Genomic DNA, 12,365 nt, shown 5'->3' on the forward strand with positions numbered 1-12,365 from the left:
ATTTGTTTTACATTGTTAGAAAACTGATATGTGACACGTATTAATGCCAAAATAACATGCAAAACAGGAAACAACAACTGTATTTTTTGCTAAACAGGTGAGCTCAACAGCTGCCCTGAATGACAGGTCACCACTTGTCATTACAGCTGCTGGCAGTGCTTATGTTTTGCTAATAAATAGAGTAGACCACAATAACTGGAATGACATTTACACTCACTGCTGGGCAAAAAGCCACGCCCCCAATAAGCCACACCTCCAACTCTTCTGATAAGCTGCCTCTGCTACATTGTCCTCACCACTATTCAATGCGCATGCGCATGAGGTGCTGAAAGAAATTGAGAATCTTTCATTCAATGGAAAAAATTACATGACGATTTTTTGTTATTTGATTTCAGACAAATTGAATAGAATAGGCTGGACGAACCAAAATGTAATTTTTGGTCATTCCAATCATTAAACGCACTTGAGATTAACAACAGTGCAGTCCCACTTTTTACAGTGTGCACAGGTTAATGGAACAACAGCTTGAATGATTGCACAAAGTGCATACTCCGGAGCACTCTCAAACATAACACACACACAAGCATGCACGCACACATGCAAACACACTCCCAAAGGCACGTTGTCCTTTATATTTTAAACAATTTGAGGTTACATGTTCCGCTATCTCTCTTGAAAAGCAGTTTTATTTTATGTAATTATGTGTGCAACCACTGTGGTGTACACATCATGTCCAATCAAGGGTAGGCGGGTTAAAGTTTTACTCGCTTGGTTAATAAGACCTGGTTTTATCAAAGCAAGAGCCAATGAGACATGGATTCAAGATCTGGAAACAGACTCTCTAAGATGGCACTGACACATGGACCTGCCACTGTGTTCCTGAACTTTCTGAGGATATTGTCTATGACTGACTCTAAAGGTACAGTATGACTAAACCGCTTCTCTCTCTATCTTTCTGTTTGTAAGCGGAACAAACTCTATGGATATATTTCAGGGAAGAGCCATTGCTAAGCTGTCCCCTGCCTTTTGGTAGGCCGTCATTGTAAATAAGAATTTGTTCTTAAATGAGTTGCCTAGTTAAATAAAGGTTAAATACAATAAAATAAAATAAGTAGGTGTCACGACTTCTATCGAAGGTGGCTCCTTTCCCTGTTCGGGCGGGCTCAGCGGTCGGTGTCGCCGGTTTACTCGCTATCAACGATCCCTTTTTCCTTTTCTGTTTGTTTTGGTTCATTTTCACACCTGGTTTCATTTGCGTTAATTTCTGTGTGTATAATTGTAACCTGTTGCCTGCCTAAGTTTGTTCGGTTGGATTTACCGTTATTTGTTTTCACGGTTACGTAAAGTGTACAAGTGTCGGAACTTTGTTTGTTCCTCCGTGAGTTTTGTACGGGTTCTCTGTTAACGAGGGCGTTGTCCTTTTCGATTGTGCCATTCCTGTGTTGGTGGACTGTCTGATTAAAGCACGCTTCTCAGACATCCCTGCTCTCCTGCGCCTGACTCCTACACCTACCACCTAGATGCACCTTATCACAGTAGGTATCATTACTGGGGCCCTGTGAATCTCTTGACATAAAACGTTTGAATGATCCATATCGACACAAAATGCTATAATAGCAGTTCAAATCATGATTCATTGTATTCTATTGGGACATTATAGGCGACATCTCTATTAGGAAAAAGTTTGAATGCCCATAAAATAATTTATGTACAAGTATCTGTGTATTGGTGTCTTATTTTAGTGTCCAGTACATAGTGTCGAGTGGATAGAACTGCAGTGAAACTTTCCAAAGCAAAGATAAGAGACATTTCTTTGGGAATAATGTCTCAGGTAATGGCAGGAAAGGAACTGCATTTATTCATGAATAACTTTAATAAACTGTTTCATTGAACATCAGCAGATTAAATATCAATGCCAATATGTTGGCTCGTACTTTTATTGTACGTAGTCTCAATCAGATGACATCGAAAATGTTTTTTTTTCTTCTTCATATTTGTGCACAACAGTCTTATTATTGTGTGGGAGGAAAACCTCTATGGGGATTTGCTGTTGGCCATTGATTTCAATAAGGAAAAAGAGATCAACTGAAGATGTAACACAGTGCATACAGAAAGTTTTCAGACCCCTTTACTTTTTTGCCATTTTATTACGTTACATCTTATTCTAAAATGGATTAAATCGTTTTTTTTCCGTCTTCAGTCTACACACAATACTACATAATACCACAAAGCAAAAACATGTTTTTAGACATTTTTTGCAAACGCATTACAAATAAAAAACTGAAATATTAGATTTACATACAGTACCAGTCAAGTTTGGACACACCTACTCATTCCAGAGTTTTTCTTTATTTTTACTACTTTCTACATTGTAGAATAATATTGAAGACATCACAACTATGAAATAACACATGGAATCATGTAATAACCAAAAAAGTGGTGAATAAATCAAAATATATTTTAAATTTGAAATTCTTCAATGCAGCCACCATTTGCCTTGACAGCTTTGCACACTCTTGACATTGTCTCAACCAGCTTCATGAGGTAGTCACCTGGAGCTACTAATCCAATTAACCGGTGTGCCTTGTTAAAAGTTAATTTGTGGAATTTCTTTCCTCAATGCGTTTGAGCCAATCAGTTGTGTTGTGACAAGGTAGGGCTGGTATACAGAAGATAGTATGGACTTGGTCTTTTACCAAATTAGGCTATGGCAAGAACAGCTCAAATAAGCAAAGAAAAACAACAGTCCATCATTACTTTAAAACATGAAGATAAGTCAATAAGGAACATTTCAAGAACTTTGCAGTCGCAATGCGCTATGATGAAACTGGTTCTCATTGAGGACCATCACAGGAAAGGAAGACCCAGAGTTACACCTGCTGCTGCAAAGGCTAAGTTCATTAGAGTTAACTGCACCCCAGATTGCAACCCAAATGAATGCTTCACAGAGTTAAAGTAACAGACACATCTCAACATCAACTGCTCAGAGGAGACTGCGTGAATTAGGCCTTCATGGTCGAATTGCTGAAAAGAAACCACTACCAAAGGACACCAATAAGAAGAGACTTACCGGTGGAAATCTGACTTTTGGTCTGATGAGTCCAAATGGGACATTTTTGGTTCCAACCGCCGTGTCTTTGTGAGAAGCAGAGTAGGTGAACGGATGATCTCCGCATGTATGGTTTCCACCATGAAGCATGGAGGAGGAGGTGTGATGGTGTGGGGGTGCTTTGCTGGTGACACTGTCGGTGATTTATTTAGAATTCAAGGCACACTTAACCAGCATGGCTACCACAACATTCTGCAGTGATGCGCCATCCCATCTGGTTTGCGCTTAGTGGGACTATCATTTGTTTTTCAACAGGACAATGACCCAACACACCTCCAGGCTGTGCAAGGGCTATTTGACCAAGAATGAGAGTGATGGAGTGCTACATCAGATGACCTGGCCTCCACAATCACCCAACCTCAACCCAATTGTGATGGTTTGGGATGAGTTGGACCGCAGAGTGAAGGAAAAGCAGCCAACAACTGCTCAGCATATGTGGGAACTCCTTCAAGCATGTTGGAAAAGCATTCCTCATGAAAATGGTTGAGAGAATGTCAAGAGTGTGCAAAGCTGTCATCAAGGCAAAGGGTGGCTACTTTGAAGAATCTAAAATCTAAAATATATTTGGATTTGTATAACACTTTTTTGGCTACTACATTATTCCATGTGTTATTTCCTAGTTTTGATGTCTTCACTATTATTCTACAATGTAGAAATAATAAAGAAAACCCCTTGAATGAGAAGTTGTGTCCAAACTTTTGACTGGTGCTGTAAGTATTGAGACCCTTTACTCAGTACTTGGTTGAAGCACCTTTGGCAGCGATTACAGCCTTGAGTCTTCTTGGATATGATGCTACAAGTTTGGCACACTTGTATTTGGGGAGTTTCTCCCATTTTCTCTGCAGATCCTCTCAGGCTCTGTCAGGTTGGCTTAGGAGCGTCACTGCACAGCTATTTACAGGTATCTCCAGAGATTTTCGACTGTGTTCAAGTCTGGGTTCTGGCTGGGCCACTCGATGACATTCAGAGACTTGTCCCGAAGCCACTCCTGCATTTTCTTGGCTGTTTGCTTTGGGTTGTTGTCCTGTGAACCTTCGCCCCAGTCTGAGGTCCCGAGCACTCTGGAGCAGGTTTTCATCAAAGATCTCTCTGTACTTTCCTCTGTTCATCTTTCCCTCGATACTGACTAGTCTCCCAGTCCCTGCCATTGAGAAACCTCCCCACAGCATGAGGCTGCCACCACCATGCTTAACTGTAGGGATGGTGCCATGTTTCCTCCAGACATGATGCTTGGCATTCAGGCCAAGGAGTTAAATATTGGTTTCATCAGACAAGAGAAACTTGTTTCTCATGGTCTGAGAGTCTTTTAGGTACCTTTTGGCAAACTCCAAGCAGGCTGTCATGTGCCTTTTACTGAGGAGTGGGTTCCGCCTGTCCGCTCTACCATAAAGGCCTGATTGCTGGAGTGCTGCAGAAATGGTTGTCCTTCTCAAAGGATCTCCACAGAGGAACTCTGGAGCTCTGTCAGAGTGACCATCGGGTTCTTGGTCACCTCACTGACCAAATCTATTTATATAGCCATTCGTACATCAGCAGATATCTCAAAGTGCTTTACAGAAACCCAGACTAAAACCCCAAACAGCAAGCAATGCAGGTGTAGAAGCACGGTGGCTGGGAAAAACTCCCTAGAAAGGCCAAAACCTAGGAAGAAACCTAGAGAGGAACCAGGCTATGTGTGGTGGCCATTCCTCTTCTGGCTGTGCCGGGTGGAGATTATAACAGAACAAGGCCAAGATGTTCAAATGTTCATAAATGACCAGCATGGTCAAATAATAATAATCACAGGCAGAACAGTTGAAACTGGAGCAGCAGCACGGCCAGGTGGACTGGGGACAGCAAGGAGTCATCATGTCAGGTAGTCCTGAGGCATGGTCCTAGGGCTCAGGTCCTCCGAAAGAGAGAAAGAAAGAGAGAATTAGAGAGAGCATACTTAAATTCACACAGGACACCGGATAGGACAGGATAAGTACTCCAGATATAACAAACTGACCCTAGCCCCCCGACACAAACTACTCCAGCATAAATACTGGAGGCTGAGACAGGATGGGTCAGGAGACACTGTGGCCTCATACGATGACACCCCCGGACAGGGCCAAACAGGAAGGATATAACCCCACCCACTTTGCCAAAGCACAGCCCCCACACCACTAGAGGGATATCTTCAACCACCAACTTACCATCCTGAGCCAAGGCAGAGTATAGCCCACAAAGATCTCCGCCACGGCACAACCCAAGGGGGGGTGCCAACCCAGACAGGAAGATCACATCAGTGACTCAACCCACTCAAGTGACGCACCCCTCCTAGGGACGGTATGAAAGAGCCCTAGTAAGCCAGTGACTCGGCCCCTGGAATAGGGTAAGAGGCAGAGAATCCTAGTGGAAAGAGGGGAACCGGCCAGGCAGTGACAGCAAGGGTGGTTCGTTGCTCCAGAGCCTTTCCGTTCACCTTCACACTCCTGGGCCAGACTACACTCAATCATATGACCCACTGAAGAGATTAGTCTTCAGTAAAGACTTAAAGGTTGAGACCGAGTTTGCGTCTCTCACATGGGTAGGCAGACCATTCCATAAAAATGGAGCTCTATAGGAGAAAGCCCTGCCTCCAGCTGTTTGCTTAGAAATTCTAGGGACAAATTCTAGGGCCTGCGTCTTGTGACCGTAGCGTACGTGTAGGTATGTACGGCAGGACCAAATCAGAGAGATAGGTAGGAGCAAGCCCATGTAATGCTTTGTAGGTTAGCAGTAAAACCTTGAAATCAGCCCTTGCCTTGACAGGAAGCCAGTGTAGGGAGGCTAGCACTGGAGTAATATGATCAAATTTTTGGGTTCTAGTCAGGATTCTAGCAGCCGTATTTAGCACTAACTGAAGTTTATTTAGTGTTTTATCCGGGTAGCCGGAAAGTAGAGCATTGCAGTAGTCTAAACTAGAAGTGACAAAAGCATGGATTCATTTTTCTGCATCATTTTTGGACAGAAGGTTTGATTTTTGCAATGTTACATAGAAGGAAAAAAGCTGTCCTTGAAACAGTCTTGATATGTTCTTCAAAAGAGAGATCAGGGTCCAGAGTAACGGCGAGGTCCTTCACAGTTTTATTTGAGACGACTGTACAACCATTAAGATTAATTGTCAGATTCAACAGAAGATCTCTTTGTTTCTTGGGACCCAGAACAAGCATCTCTGTTTTGTCTGAGTTTAAAAGTAGAAGGTTTGCAGCCATCCACTTCCTTATGTCTGAAACACATGCTTCTAGCGAGGGCAATTTTGGGGCTTCACCATATTTCATTGAAATATACATCTGTGTGTCATCCGGATAGCAGTGAAAGTTAACATTATGTTTTCGAATGACATCCCCAAGAGGTAAAATATATAGTGAAAACAATAGTGGTCCTAAAACGGAACCTTGAGGAACACTGAAATTTACAGTTGATTTGTCAGAGGACAAACCATTCACAGAGACAAACTGATATCTTTCCGACAGATAAGATCTAAACCAGGCCAGAACTTGTCTGTGTAGACCAATTTGGGTTTCCAATCTCTCCAAAGGAATGTGGTGATCAATGGTATCAAAAGCAGCACTAAGGTTTAGGAGCACGAGGACAGATGCAGAGCCTCGGTCTGATGCCATTAAAACCTTCACGAGTGCCATTTACCACCTTCACGAGTGCAGTCTCAGTGCTATGATGGGGTCTAAAACCAGACTGAAGCATTTCGTATACATTGTGTTTTAAGGACCAAGGCCCTTCTCCCCCGATTGCTGAGTTTGGTTAGGCGGCCAGCTCTAGGAAGAGTCTTGGTGGTTCCAAACTTCTTCCATTTAAGAATGTTGGAGGCCACTGTGTTCTTGGACCTTCAAAGCTACAGACATTTTTTGTTACCCTTCACCAGTTCTGTGCCTCGACACAATCCTGTCTCGGAGCTCTCCGTACAATTCCATTGACCTCATTGCTTGGCTTTTGCCTTGACATGCACTGTCAACTGTGGGACCATATATAGACATGTGTATGCCTTTCCAAATCATGTCCAATCAATGTATTTTCCCACAGATGGAAACAGGATGAGCTCAATTTCAAGTTTCATAGCAAAGGGTCTGAATACTTTTATTTTTATTTTTAATACATTTGCATTCACTTCATCATTGTGGTATTGTGTGTATATTATTGAGTGATTAAATGTAAAAAAAAAAAAAAATCTGAATAAGGCTGTAACTAACATTTGAAAAAAGTCAAGGGGTCTCATTACTTTCTGAATGCACTTGTTTATCAAGTTCAAACACAAATGATAAATGCTGTGGTTTTCCAAAAAAAGGCCAGTAGATGGCATTTATTCCCCTTGATCCGATACGTACACAAGTGATTGGAGGCTCGAATTTTCAAACATTGCTTTTCAGAGGCTTTTGTGACCTGTCTATTCCATGAGGACTGCATGCTGCCCTGTTTAAACCCACCGGTGCTGTAGTCATCCACTGGTACAAACAGCAGATCCCTGTCCATAACTACTCCTAGTTTATTCCTCGTTCATGCAGCATTTCTCAATAGACAGTTCACCACCTTCTTTCTGCCTTCGGTATGATTCCACATTTCAAATTCTCTCCAGACGTGTAAAGCATTAAAAATCTGGCACCCACTGGGCACCGTTTTGATTTACATTTGGTTGAGTTGACAAATAACACAATTTCAATGATATTCAAAAATATCACCTTGTCATTGGATTTAGGTTAAAAGTTTATTACTTTTTTCAATATCACATGACAATTTTGGGGTTGAATTGACGTGGAAACAACGTTGATTCAACCTGTTCTTTCACAGTGGGCAGGCTTTGTAAGCCATGTCTACATCTGTTCCAATATCCCTATGTTAAATTTGTCTGTTTATTTGTTTTGTAACATTTGTTCTTCAAACCTCTTTAGGAGAGCCAAGCAGAGTGTGATGATCTATAGAGTTTAATAAAAGCTTGAGCCTAGTATTGAACATTACAGAGTTTTGTGGGACAGTGTTTGTTAGTGTTCCATAATTAATTATTCTACCCTCATGGTCGTGACTGCAGAGTGGAATAAAACACTCTTTTTCCACTGTAACACTTAACTGGGCCCTGCCGGCAGTAGTTTACAGGGCACACAATGTTTCCACAGGGACCGTGGTCATATTTCCATGAAAGCCGAAGTTGTCAGACTAACAATGCAAGCATCCACTCGATAAAACAAAAAACATGACTGATTTACAATAATATGCCATGATTGGCAATGGAAACTCTAGAGGGCTAGTGAACTAATGTTATCAATGTAAAAAATTTTAAAAAACACTCATGGTTCATACTTTATTCAACACTATCAATAACACTTTATTTCTATTTTGCAGCTCTCATCCAGTCAGTGAGAATAGAGATGACTTGGGAGGTCGTCTCCTGTTCATCTCAGAACGTCTATCCTGTCCCTCAGGTGGCATGGACAACAGACCCAGTGTCTGCCCCAGAAACACAAAACTCCACCAGCAAACCCCAGACTCCAAAGGTCTAAACACAGTGGAGAGCGCAGTAAGAATCGTGGGTCATGTATCTGACCACACCTACTTCTGCTCTGTCATCTCTACAGACAAGGCCCAGGTGTGGACAGTCTCTATGAGGCAGCAAGGTATGGATCAACATCCTTGGAATGCAGTGTTATGTTTATAAAACCAAGTCTCACAAAAATTTACCGTGAGCAAGTTGTTCTCTCCTAGATTTAGCCTGAAAAGGCATTTTACCAAGAACTGACTAAGCTTGTATTTGATATGCTCCTTGGAACAGGAACTAGGAATTATTGGTCAGTCTATTTAGTGTCTTTAGAGAGAACCTTCAACCTGTCCAGAGATATAGTGACATTTAAAGGCACTTTAAATATGTGCCTCATAAAAGTGTGGTACTTATGGTTAAATATTGTGCTTTTTAGGGGTCATGAAGGTTGTTGACAAAGGAGAGAGGTATCATTGACACAGGATTTGTGATGTTTAAACTTGCAGAGAAATTGATTGGACAGTCAAGAGCTGTCCATTCCTTGCATGGCTCCACAGAACCTCCAGAACTTCTCCCTCACATGGACCTTCACCAGGACTAATGAGCCCACAGTCATCCTAAACTACGACAGCAGAACCAGTCGGACTTCCAACCTCTGGGAGGACCGGGCTAGACTGGAGCAGGACCAGGTTCTGATGGGCAACGGATCCCTCCTTCTTCGCAACCCAGAGAATCAGGAACCTACAACTGTATATTCTCAGGCTTTCAGAGCAGATACGTAGTCCAGACCCAGGTCAACATTACAGTTACTCCAATAGGTAGGTAGCATACTCGTTAAATATATAGGTTTTCTATACTATTCATATACATCGCTACAAACAAACAAAGACAAGCAGATAGTTAATGAAGAAACACAATCTGTTTCACAGTGGAGGATGAGCACAACAGTGAGGTCATTGTGGGGAACAGCAGCCTTTGTAGCCTTCTTTTGGCTTCACAGTTTCTAAAGACACAGAGGTAAGTGACTACAGACCTCTAAAAATAATGTGACACCTGATTGTACTTTCAGCTATCTTTCCAGTGGGATATCAAATGATGGACAATTGTAAAGACGGGCGACCGTTGCCTCTAATAAAGACCCTCACATGCAGGTAACCGAAGACTAGAGGGTCAGAACAGTAACACGTTTTAAACCGTTCTTGAGGAGGATGACTTGCTGTTCTAAAACGCTGTATTGTTGTGGTGTAGATACAGCAATAATCATGATTGGATCAACTGTACGCCAACAAAATGGAGCAGGTCTGGATGAAATAGGATCCGCTGAACATAGACCACATACACCAACAAAATGGAGCAGGTCTGGATTAAACAGGATCCGCTGAACATAGACCACATACACCTACAAAATGGAGCAGCTCTGGATGAAACAGATGCAACAATATCATACACCCAAGAAGGGGATATATCGGGACCATGTACATCAGGAGAGGATGAAGAAGTAGGACTTCGTCACCTCCACACACATAAGGAGGTCCCGTCCGACCAAACACCAGAGGAGTCGATTCCTCTGGACCAGATGACTCAAAGAGGTGCACATGTCCAGGACTTAGTAGGAAGTGATGCACCAGGACCTTACATAACATGGGGTGGTCTACCAGAACTAGACAGCATATCATATTGGAATAGCGATTGAGGAGATACAGTACTTCTCACAGTGGTCACAGCTGATGGATACATGACTACATCAATATCCTCACAGAGTCCATGTCTAATGCAGACCAATGTGTCCAGACCCATGAACAAAGCTACTATAGTTGCCTGAGAAAAGTTTGGGATGGGTTGGAATAATGTTGGAAAGTAGCACAAATTCCTTGCCCCGTTTGATATTTGCCTTGAGTTATGGTAACCTACAGACATATTCTGACTAACATTTTAATACATTTATTAAAGATATCTGGGTCAAGTTGTGTATTTTCCTGACTCCTTGTTCATTGCTTGGGCAGAGTCACAGGAAATGAGACTGCAGGCTGCCCTGTGTTAAATGAGGTCAACGTGTGCATGTTTATCCTGACCTCACACTGTGGAGGTAACACATCCCATTGGTTGCAACTTGTCCCTGAAATGTATGGAAATGATAGACTAGTCATGTTGCACTTACGCTGTGAAAGATGGAATTAAGTTCCCTCATTGCTTAGAAAACCTAATGAATATTTTGACCACAAAACACGTATCTTGCATTGACCCTGTCATATCTATTGATAACTGAAACCCCAAAGTTAATGTAAGGAGATGACAAGCCGTCTGGATGAAGAACTAATGAAAGATGCGTGTGTGACCCTTGGGTCAGCAGAAAGGGGACATTTGATCTCCCTACAGAACATACAATCTCCTGCTTTTGTTCTAACTGCACTGGGCAGTAAGGAATAAGCACTGTGTGTGTGGCTCAGGGGTATAGTGATCACATGTACTCTGTGACCATCACATGAACAGAAACAACACATGAAGTAGTCTGAGAGAATTGCTTGAAAGCATCAGGACATTAGCGCACAGAAGATACAGGGAATTTGTGATCGAAATCACATGAGTTGAATGATCAGTTTCACTTCTCACTTATATCTTCACAACACACACAGCCACATCCATTTTTCCTTAAAGGCACCTAATCACATGCACCCTCAAGCAAAACAGACACAAACTCATCCTTGCAACACTACATAGTGATGTGCTCTCCAACAGAGCACAGCCCAATTGATCCTTTGTGGGGGTTTTGAATGCAGCTGTGACTTTTCAAATCAAGTGACTCTGTTGTCCTTTTGACCCTACTGGGTTTTCACAGAAAGACTTCTGCAATTAAAGTGAGTAAACTGGCCTTTCTGGACACTGTGGCCATGATTCCAAAAGAATGGTCAGGCTAAATTGTGCCAGGACAACCCTTCCCACTGGGCAAAAACGGGTTGAAACAAAGTTGTTTGCAAGTCATATTTTTTCTTCAATGTGATGTTGAATCAACGTGGAAAACTGATTGGATTTGCAAAACATCAACATAGGGGATTTGTCTTTTTTTCACCCAACTTTGGACCTAAATCTAATAACATGGTGCAATTTTTTGGTTGATTTCACATTGAATTCACGTTAGTTGACAACTAAACCAAATGTAAATTAAAACTAGACATCGAAATGGCGTCTGTGCCCAGTGGGTTATCCCTGTGTATACACAGGAATTAGGATTCATGTACAGAACCAGTCAAAAGTGTCGACACACCTACTCATTCAAGGGTTTTTCTTTCTTTTTTGTCACGGCCGTTGAATGAGGAGGACCAAAGCGCAGCGTGGTGAGCATACATATTCCTATTTCGGATGACGCCAACAAACAAAAAACAATAACCCATACAAAACGACCATGACGCTTAAGTGCTACAAACAAAGACAACCTCCCACACAGAGAGGAGGGAAAAGGGCTACCTAAGTATGGTTCCCAATCAGAGACAACGATAGACAGCTGTCCCTGATTGAGAACCATACCCGGCCAAAACATAGAAATACAAAATCATAGAAAAACAAAAACATGGAACGCCCACCCCAAATCACACCCTGACCAAACCAAATAGAGACATTAAAAGGCTCTAAGGTCAGGGTGTGACATTTTTACTATTTTCTACATTGTAGAATAATAGTGAAGACATCAAAACTATGAAATAACACATATGGAATCATGTAGTAACCAAAAAAGTGTTAAACAAATCAAAATATATTTTATATTGTAGACCA

At 41.9% G+C, this 12,365-nt stretch overlaps 1 pseudogene; it reads left to right on the forward strand.

The window, feature by feature from the left end:
• Positions 1–846: 846 nt before the first annotated feature.
• LOC139419249 (uncharacterized) lies at positions 847–10,447 on the forward strand (annotated as a pseudogene).
• The last annotated feature ends 1,918 nt before the right edge of the window (positions 10,448–12,365 follow it).

Source organism: Oncorhynchus clarkii, chromosome 10 (genome assembly GCF_045791955.1).
Source record: "Oncorhynchus clarkii lewisi isolate Uvic-CL-2024 chromosome 10, UVic_Ocla_1.0, whole genome shotgun sequence".
Taxonomy (NCBI): Eukaryota; Metazoa; Chordata; class Actinopteri; order Salmoniformes; family Salmonidae; genus Oncorhynchus; species Oncorhynchus clarkii.